Source organism: Schistocerca americana, chromosome 3 (assembly GCF_021461395.2).
Source record: "Schistocerca americana isolate TAMUIC-IGC-003095 chromosome 3, iqSchAmer2.1, whole genome shotgun sequence".
Taxonomy (NCBI): domain Eukaryota; kingdom Metazoa; phylum Arthropoda; class Insecta; order Orthoptera; family Acrididae; genus Schistocerca; species Schistocerca americana.
Genome location: NC_060121.1, coordinates 728,369,801 through 728,378,695, shown reverse-complemented (window position 1 = coordinate 728,378,695; position 8,895 = coordinate 728,369,801). Strand labels below are relative to the sequence as shown.

At 43.0% G+C, this 8,895-nt stretch overlaps 1 pseudogene; it reads right to left on the bottom strand.

Moving 5' to 3' along the window:
* Positions 1-1,040: 1,040 nt before the first annotated feature.
* LOC124608893 lies at positions 1,041-1,158 on the bottom strand (annotated as a pseudogene).
* Positions 1,159-8,895: the final 7,737 nt, after the last annotated feature.

Sequence of the window (8,895 nt, the reverse complement as noted above, 5' to 3'; positions counted from 1 at the left end):
TTATATATATGAATACAGTAACTGTTCTCGAAAGAACAGAAACCATTGATGACCGTGCAGCTTCTCTATAATAAATGATAATTAATTGAAGCAGGGATCTCGGGTTCGAGTCCCGGTCGGGGGACACATTTTCAGCTGTCGCCATCTGGGTATATCAACAACACCTGTCGGCAGCTGAGGGTTTCAATTAATTGTCATTTAGCACGAAAACAGTTTACTTGTTATTTAACCATAAATATGGTTGTACAAAGAAGTGACAGGAGAATCGATAAATAAGATAAATATCTTCTAACATTTAGTTCTTAATTTGAATTCAGACTTTGTGATGAGTTGTCGTGAAGTATACTAAAATAGAGCGACGATGCTCATTCTCCGTTCTCATGTAATTGTGTAGAGGATGTGTATGCGTCGTATTGGTAAATGGAGAGAAGTTTCATATTTAATTCAGAGCAATGTCGCAGCTTTGGGGGATCATAAAATGTACGCCACCATCTTTTGCTCTTCTTGGCAGTCAGGCACATACATGTGATTGAAATTTCTTTCAACTTCGTGCTTTGAACTAATTACCTCTGAAATGAGCAAAATCACACACACTTGGATCATCGACCTGTAAGAAAGTAGCGGGGCACACTATTCGTGGGATCCTAAAAAGCGACTTCATTATTTGAGATATTTCCTTGAAGTGCGTATTATGAGCAAGCACACGGCAAGTAACAAATTTTCCTTAATTTGGAAAGTGAATTAGAGTTGTGTTCATTAATGTTTTGTGTTGTGCTAAGGTGACCGTGATAACTGTAGCATACGCACGAAATCAACAAAAAAACTAAACGAAACTCCTCCCCAACAGGCCACGAAGGCTCAACGGTGCCGACCGGCCACTGTGTCATCCTCACCCTCAGACGTCACTGGATGCGGATATGGAGGGGCATATGGTCAGCACACCGCTCTCCCGGCCGTATGTCAGTTTCCGAGACCGGAGCCGCTGCTTCTCAATCAAGTGGCTCCTCAGTTTGCCTCACAAGGGCTGAGTGCACTCCGCTTGACAACAGCGCTCGGCAGACCGGATGGTCACCCATCCAAGTGCTAGCCCAGCCCGACAGCGCTTAACTTCGGTGATCTAACAGAAACCGGTGTTACCACTGAGGCAAGGCCGTTGGCACGAAATCAAGGAGTTCAGTGAAAATTCATACTGACTTCCACGATAGTAAGTGTTCCCTGATGTATAAACAAATCTTCATCAAGTATAATATACACTACTGGCCATTAAAATGGCTACACCAAGAAGAAATGCAGATGATAAACGGGTATTCATTGGACGAATGTATTATACTAGAACTGACATGTGATTACATTTTCACGCAATTTGGGTGCATAGACCCTGAGAAATCAGTACCCAGAACATCGACCTCTGGCCGTAATAAAGGCCTTGATATGCCTGGGCATTGAGTCAAAGAGAGCTTGGATGGCGTGTACAGGTACAGCTGCCCATGCAGCTTCAACACAATACCACAGTTCATCAAGAGTAGTGACTGGCGTATTGTGACGAGCCACTTGCTCGGCCAACATTGACCGGACGTTTTCAATTGGTGAGAGATCTGGAGAATGTGCTGGCTTGGGTAGCAGTCGAACATTTTCTGAATCCAGAAAGGCCCGTACAGGACCTGCAACATGCGGTCGTGCATTATTCTGCTGAAATGTAAGGTTCGCAGCGATCGAATAAAGGGTAGAGCCACGGGCCGTAACACATATGAAATGTAACGTCCACTGTTCAAAGTGCCGTCAATGCGAACAAGAGGTGACCGAGACGTATAACCAATGGCACCTCATACCATCACGCCGGGTGATACGCCACTATGGCGATGACGAATACACGCTTACAATGTGCATTCACCGCGATATCGCCAAACACGGATGCGACCATCATGATGGTGTAAACAGAACCTGGATTCATCCGAAAAAATGACGTTTTGCCATTCGTGCACCCAGGTTCGTCGTTGAGTACACCATCGCAGGAGCTCCTGTCTGTGATGCAGCGTCAAGGGTAATCGCAGCCATGGTCTCCGAGCTGATAGTCCGTGAACTGTTCGTGCAGATGGTTGTTGTCTTGCAAATGTCCCCATCTGCTGACTCAGGGATCGAGACGTGGCTGCACGATCCGTTACAACCATGCGGATAAGATGCCCGTCATCTCGACTGCTAGTGACACGAGGCCGTTGGGATCCAGCACGGCGTTCCGTATTACCCTCTGAACCCACCGATTCCATATTCTGCTAACAGTCATTGGATCTCGACCAACACGAACAGCAGTGTCGCGATACGATAAACCACAATCGCAATAGGCTACAATCCTAGCTTTATCAAAGTCGGAAACGTGATGATACGCATTTCTCCTCCTTACACGAGGCATCACAACAACGTTTCACCAGGCAACGCCGGTCAACTGGTCCTCATGTCAGCACGTTGTAGGTGTCGCTACCGATGCCAAACTTGTGTGAATGCTCTGAAAAGCTAATCACTTGCATATCACAGCATGTTCTTCCTGTCGGTTAAATTTCGCGCCTGTAACACGTCCTCTTCGTGGTCTAGCAATTTTAATAGCCAGTGGTGTACATGAGAGAAGGGTGAACATACTGTAAACTGCTTAATGGAATGAAGAATGAAACGTAATAGCAGCTGTTCCAACCTCTTCATCTTGATGTAACAAGAGACCAGGTCATACATTGTTGAGTCACATTAATGTGACCACCTGTCAGAAGCCTAAAAAACCATCTTTTGCTGCGTGTACCGCTGCGGGACGTGCAGGAAGAGAGTCAGTGAGGTTTTGGGGAGGTACCGAGAGGAATGTGGAGCCATGCCGAGTACAATGCCAGGGCCAGCAGCGCTCGGTTTATTGGTTGAGAATTCATGGAGAGAACAGCCGATCTAGGTGGTCCCACAGATTCTCCGTTGCGTTTAAACCCAGAGGGTGTCCAGGGCAGTACGGTCAACTCATCGCAATACTCTTCGAACAACGTACGTTTACCGCCACGTGTGTGACACGTAGCATTGTCCCACAAAACAAGCTTCATGCGCCGGCCGGTGTGGCCGTGCAGTTCTAGACGCTTCAGTCTGGAACCGCGTGACCGCTACGGTCGCAGGTTCGAATCCTGCCTCGGGCATGGATGTGTGTGATGTCCTTAGGTTAGTTAGGTTTAAGTAGTTCTAAGTTCTAGGGGACTGATGGCCACAGATGTTATGTTCAAAAATGGCTCTGAGCACTATGGAACTTAACTTCTGAGGTCATCAGTCCCCTAGAACTTAGAACTACTTAAACCTAACTAACATAAGGACATCACAGACATCCATGCCCGAGGCAGGATTCGAACCTGCGACCGTTGCGGTCGCGCGGTTCCAGACTGTAGCGCCTAGAACCGCTCGGCCACACCGACAGATGTTAAGTCCCATAGTGCTCAGAGCCATTTGAACCAAACCTCATGCAAGGGTGGACACTGGGCCCAAAGATAGATGCATAAGAGTGTTGATCTGTTGTGCCTTAAGGAACGACCAGATAACCCAGAAACACACGAAAACTTTCCTCTCATCACAACGCTCCCTCACCCCTTGATGCCTCAAAACATGTCCTACCAACCGATCCCTTCTTCTTGTCAAGTTGTGCCACAAACTCCTCTTCTCCCCAATCCTAATCAATACCTCCTCATTAGTTATATGATCTACCCATCTAATCTTCAGCATTCTTCGGTAGCACCACATTTCGAAAGCTTCTATCCTCTTCTTGTCCAAACTATTTATCGTCCATGTTTCACTTCCATACATGGCTACATTCCATACAAATACTTTCATAAACGACTTCCTGACACTTAAATCTATACTCGATGTTAACAAATTTCTCTTCTTCAGAAACGCTTTCCTTGCCATTGCCAGTCTACATTTTATTTCTTCTCTACTCCGACCATTATCAGTTATTTTGCTCCCCAAAAAGCAATACTCATTTACTACTTTAAGCCTCTCATTTCCTATTCTAATTCCCTCAGCATCCCCCGACTTAATTCGACTACATTCCATTATCCTCGCTTTGCTTTTGTTGATGTTCATCTTATATCCTCCTTTCAAGACACTGTCCATTCCGTTCAACTGCTCTTCCAAGTCCTTTGCTGTCTCTGACAGAATTACAATGTCATCAGCGAACCTCAAAGTTTTTATTTCTTCTCCATGGATTTTAATACCTACTCCGAATTTTTCTTTTGTTTCCTTTACTGCTTGCTCAATATACAGATTGAATAACATCGGGGAGAGACTACAACCCTGTCTCACTCCCTTTCCAATCACTGCTTCCCTTTCATGCCCCTCGACTCTTATAACTACCAACTTGTTTCTGTACAAATTGTAAATAGCCTTTCGCTCCCTGTATTTTACCCCTGCCACCTTTAGAATTTGAAAGAGAGTATTCCAGTCAACATTGTCAAAAGCTTTCTCTAAGCCTACAAATGCTGGAAACGTAGGTTTGCCTTTCCTTAATCTTTTTTCTAAGATAAGTCGTAAGGTCAGTATTGCCTCACGTGTTCCAATATTTCTACGGAATCCAAACTGATCTTCCCCGAGGTCGGCTTCTACCAGTTTTTTCATTCGTCTGTAAAGAATTCGTATCAGTATTTTGTAGCTGTGATTTATTAGACTGATAGTTAGCAATCGTTTTGTCCACAGCGAAACGGGCAGTGACTCTACATACGGTCGATCTATTTCGAGTCAGCTCATTTTCGTGAAGTTGACCTAATAGAATACGCTAGTCGGCATAAACCAAGCTTGCATCGTAGGAAATCTGAAGACAAGCATTCGACTACAAGAATGTGTTGCATAATATGACTGCGAGAAAGTAACTTGAAAGTGTCTATCCGTTGCCCTGCTTGTTTAAGCATTCGTAATGGCTGGAATACTGTCTGAATTCAACACTGTGAATCATTAAATTTTTAAACTGATGAACTGGCCCTCGGAAAATTCAGTGTTCCGATTTTTTGTTATTTACTTTTGGCTTACCTATTGCATAATGGAAACACCGTGACATTGTTCTTGTCTTGAAATCGCATCGCTTTTGCCGAGCTAAACTAACTACTGAGTTGCGCCCGGTGCAATGAGCTCTCTTTAAAAAAATTGACAAAACATTCTTGGTTCATAACAAATCTGAATAAGTAAAAATGATAACTCATATTTTGGCATGGACATTCGATGATAACAATGACTTGGGATAAATAAAATCAAATGTCATTAGATTTCTGATGAGAAAAGTCCTGCATTAAAAGAAATTCTCTCTTTCTTTGCTTCACAAGCATTAACAATCAGAAGAGCCCTTAACACTGAATGAGATCTTTCCAAAAATGCAATTCATAACAATGACAGTTATTCCTACCCTGAAATTCAAATTGAAAATTGTGTCCCTGGGTGTCTGAACAAAAAATGCGTAATGGCAAGCTGTCTCAATAAAGTATAAACTCTAAAATCAATTACCTTAAATTAAATCCTCTTCCATTACTCATGAAAATAATCATAATAAAATATTCTTCTCAGAATGCTTCAATCTCTTTCCTCATCTCAAATAATTAATCAGTAAATCAATATGTTCCACTATCTCAGAATATAACTGCAGCCGAACCACTCGGCCTACGTCGTATTACTTACTATTCATGACACGCCACTGCCGACTACTGTGTCTTCTCATCTCACCATTAACAGTGAGCATCATATCCGGCGCATCTTGCAGAGCAGATCGTCCAAAAGAAGCCTCTTACAATTTCAAACAGTACAAAGGCGCTTATGCGTTCATGACATCCAAATGCTAGAAAAATGCCCATGAAATTATCTACAGCCCTGTATCATGGTTAATAAGGCAAGTAAACCAATAAGGAAAAAAAAAACAAGTATATAAACTTTTCATACATCTTGGATTAACTATGACCTAAAATTTTAAGTTTCATTGTATAAAAGCAATTCCTACTTAGGTTGCTGTGAAGACGAGCATTCGGCGCACGAAATCGCATAAGGGAGATAGACTAACCCCTACAGCAGTTGGTGCTGTACGTAAAATCACGCTTTAGAAGACGGCGTAATATTCCATTATTGCATCTGCAAAAATGTTTGCTAATGTTTTCCCTTGCTTATAAGAAACTAATGATTAATTTGGTTTCCCGTGACTCTCCCCCGTCCCCCCCCCCCCCCCCCCCCTCGGAGGTTTGAATCCTCCCTCGGGCATGGGTGCGTGAATTGTCCTTAGGCTAAGTTAGTTTAAGTTAGATTAAGTAGTGTGTAAGCCTAGGGACCGATGACCTCTGAGCTCTGCAGTTTGGTCGCATAGGAAGTTACCAGAAATTTCCAATTAATTTGGTCCGCTGGGTATAGAAGCGGTCTGTCATTAAACCGACTCGTTAAAAAATGTTTACTTCAGTTGTTCCAAATTCAGGAAACAGAATTCCGTTTTCAAAAAATATCTCCAGAACATATTAAAAACCGTTTGTTGATGATTCCTGCTGTGCATCAACTGACACAATCTCAACGAGAGACGAGTCTGCCGGCCGAAGTGGCCGTGCGGTTAAAGGCGCTGCAGTCTGGAACCGCAAGACCGCTACGGTCGCAGGTTCGACTCCTGCCTCGGGCATGGATGTTTGTGATGTCCTTAGGTTAGTTAGGTTTAACTAGTTCTAAGTTCTAGGGGACTAATGACCTCAGCAGTTGAGTCCCATAGTGCTCAGAGCCATTTGAACCATTTTTTGAGAGACGAGTCTGTTGATACTCTCGATGTAAAATGTTCCACTTTATTGACGGAGCCACAACGTCAACTTTGTTTGCATCACTTTAGCAATATCAAAGAGAAGTCACCGACGGCGTTCTTTAAGTTATGTAAACAGATGAAAGTCGGATGGGGCCAAGTCGGAATGGTATGGAGGAAGATCGATGAAGTGAACCCAAGGCGTCGGACTGTTGCAGATGTCGCAGCGTTCGTATGTGGTCTGGGAATGTCATACTGAATGAGTGGATACTCGGTCTATGGCCGAACTAGTCGAATTCGTGCTTTCAGTTTTCTGCCATTAGCATACCGTTTACAGCACGCTGTTTCTTACGCACCGGCATAGTTACGTCACACGCTACAATTCGGAGCTCTCTAGCGGCAGATGGAAAACTACACCGGTAAATAGTTAATACAGTAACTCCACAGCAATAAGACAGTTGTCGCGCAACACTTCAAAATGAAACCGTGTCTGTGATGAGAAGTGCATTGTCGTAAGCTGAGTAAGATTCCCTGACTATATTTACAATTGCCCAGTGAAGAAAATAGATGAAAAGTTAATAAAATAACCACTCCATAAAGACGCTCATACGAACAAGAGCAACATAATCAAAAATCTACTCACCTATGCACTCGATGTATAGAAAATTAGATGCATAACACGAGTGGTAGAGGAGAGGGGAAAGGACGGCCTTCACTGCGGCTGCAGTGGCCTTAACCAGATCGTGGACGGGATTCTAAAAGAAGAGGACAGAATGTGCCAATGTTTGGGTTCGATGTTCACCTCGACTTGTTACTTAAGACTTGATCCTCCGCAGTTTCGTTTGAATGAGGACAGTTTTCGTAAGAACTCTTAACTACTAGTGTTATGGAAATTTTTAAAAGAAGTAAAAAAGACTAGACGAACTTTTTTCTTTCGTGGACCGGATTTTATGTACTGTCTTTTTTTGGTAATATTCGACGTTTTCTATTACAACTCTGCAATGTCAGTATTGCTAGTTTCGATTGTAACCAGTACGTGCACTTATTCTGCTGTATTGTGCTTTGTGTGCACAAGTGCTATTCTTTAAGCTACATGTTGCATTTTGTAGGTTTTAAGGACTTTTGGTATTATGCTTTATTTTCTGAAATGTCCACTAGTCATATAACTTGTTTTCAGTATGCAGGGGCATAAAGAAGGCATTAATTAGATGCCAAAACTGGTCGTGTAAACAAAATAACAACTTTTGAAAACACAGGGCTATTTCGTGATTTTTGCTTTGACAAGTCTCTGATCGGCTGCTGTCCCTCCCTTAGCACTTTATACCATCTCAAAAGTCACTTAGCATAGTTTACAGAAATGTGTGGCTTATGGGGGGAAGGGGTCAGCTCGACCCCATTATTTTTAACTTCCCAAACAAACACAATCATTTTGTTAGATCGATTTGGAATTCAAAGTGATTTCTTCCGCTGACTTATCTCTCTCTCTCTCTCTCTCTTATTTTTTTTTTTTTTTTTTTTTTTTTTTTTTTTTTTTTTTTTTTTTTTTTTCGAACGATCGCAATGGTCGATGGTTTTCCGTTTCCGCTTCCCAGCAACATCACCAACAGTCGACTTGGGCAGGTTTAGAAAGGTTGCAAGTCTCTGATAGATTTAGCAAACGGAGCCCCTCTCTCTCCTCCCTACTGATATTAGATTTGGGAGGCCTAGCTGAGTCCAAAAAGCGAATGGTAATAAGTCTCATTTCGTCAGTCTCGTCCTGTGCAAGTCTCCGGAGAGATGAAGATCTTGTCGTATTTCCAGCTGACAAAGGAAATGCCACCGCCGTTCTTAATACTACCGCTATCATAGCAAAATGACATCAATATTGGAGGACAGTATGTATAAATGTCTTAAACGGGACCGAACTTCGACGTACAGTGGAAAAACGACGGAGCTACTGAAGAATTTCGGTCTGCCAGATGATGTTACAAAAAATCTCAGACTCCGAGCTCCTAGACCTTCAAGTTTGTACAGACTACCGAACACCTATAAGGGTAATGTTCCCTTGAGACCTGGTGTCAGTGCTATTGCTTCTCCTACCTACAAGCTGGCAAATACCGAACGAAGCTGACGACTTCTGTAGTCGACCGTTGTGAACATCA